Source organism: Papio anubis, unplaced genomic scaffold (genome assembly GCF_008728515.1).
Source record: "Papio anubis isolate 15944 unplaced genomic scaffold, Panubis1.0 scaffold7439, whole genome shotgun sequence".
In the NCBI taxonomy this organism is placed as follows: domain Eukaryota; kingdom Metazoa; phylum Chordata; class Mammalia; order Primates; family Cercopithecidae; genus Papio; species Papio anubis.
The window spans coordinates 1-1,238 of NW_022167664.1; the positions used below are offsets into that span (position 1 = coordinate 1).

Sequence of the window (1,238 nt, forward strand, 5' to 3'; positions counted from 1 at the left end):
TTTTTAGTAGAGACGGGGTTTCACCGCGTTAGCCAGGATGGTCTCGATCTCCTGACCTCGTGATCCGCCCGTCTCGGCCTCCCAAAGTGCTGGGATTACAGGCTTGAGCCACCACGCCCGGCCCCAGGGTTTTTTTTTCTAACATAATTTTGTGCTTAAGACTTTTTATGGAGGGTCAGGCGCAGTGGCTCACACCTGAAATCCCAGCACTTTGGGAGGCCGAGGCGGGTGCATCACGAGGTCAGGAGATCGAGACCATCCTGGCTAAGAAGGTGAAACCCCGTCTCTACTAAAAACGCAAAAAATTAGCCGGGCGTGGCGGCGGGCGCCTGTAGTCCCAGCTATTCAGGAGGCTGAGGCAGGAGAATGGCGTGAACCCGGGAGGTGGAGCTTGCTGTGAGCCGAGATCGCACCACCGCACTCCAGCCTGGGCGACAGAGCGAGACTCCGTCTAAAAAAAAAAAAAAAAAAAAAGACTTTTTATGGAATGAGAACACAATGCATTCACCAATAAAATCTATATTTAGATGCACATTTTTAAATTATGTATCTGATAATAACCAGCTATGTACATACAATCAGAAGACTATAATTCTGACCAGTGAAAAAAAACCCATGAAAGAAAAATGCCAGCCTGCACGAAGAACACGTGAGTTACCAACAGAAAAGCAGCCGGAAGCATTCCGAGCATCTGAGCGTCTGAGCCATGCACTCCCTCAGCCTCACGTCCAGAGTCCGGCCCAACTGGGAGAGAGAGAAATCAAAAGCCACTGCTCTCCATGCTCTCTGCTTCTCCCCTCACCTTCCCCTAAGGATGCAGCCACCTTTGCAAAAGACAGAACCACCCTAGGGAGGGCAGGAGCCCACTCTGCCTAGTCCCCCAATTCTACCTTGAGCAAAATCATTACATGTTTCTTTGTTCCAAAGGGAGGATTCCAAGCCTCACCCATTCAGAGTATCCGCCCTCAAACAAGGCCGAATCACAGCCTCTTTCCAAACAGCTGCTTTCTGACAGCAGGAGGCTGAAACAGGCCCCGGGGTCACAGAGCTCAGCCATCTGCCAAAGAAATATGTACAGTCAATCCACATGAAGACACCCCTCCTGCCTCCAGCACAGCATGGTCAAGACGTTCAGGCCGAACCCCCGGGAAGACATCCTGGACAGTGGCACTGAAGACTTCCTTACATAGAGTGCTGGGCTGAGCTGCCCGGCAGACCCTCCCTCGGGGGCTCTGAAC

At 51.8% G+C, this 1,238-nt stretch overlaps 1 long non-coding RNA gene across 1 annotated transcript; it reads right to left on the bottom strand.

The window, feature by feature from the left end:
- Positions 1 to 483: 483 nt before the first annotated feature.
- LOC116273477 lies at positions 484 to 1,232 on the bottom strand. Its single transcript, XR_004181804.1, has 2 exons — positions 947 to 1,232; positions 484 to 744 (listed from the first exon to the last, which is right to left on the bottom strand). It is a non-coding gene; the product is annotated as an uncharacterized LOC116273477 (long non-coding RNA).
- Positions 1,233 to 1,238: the final 6 nt, after the last annotated feature.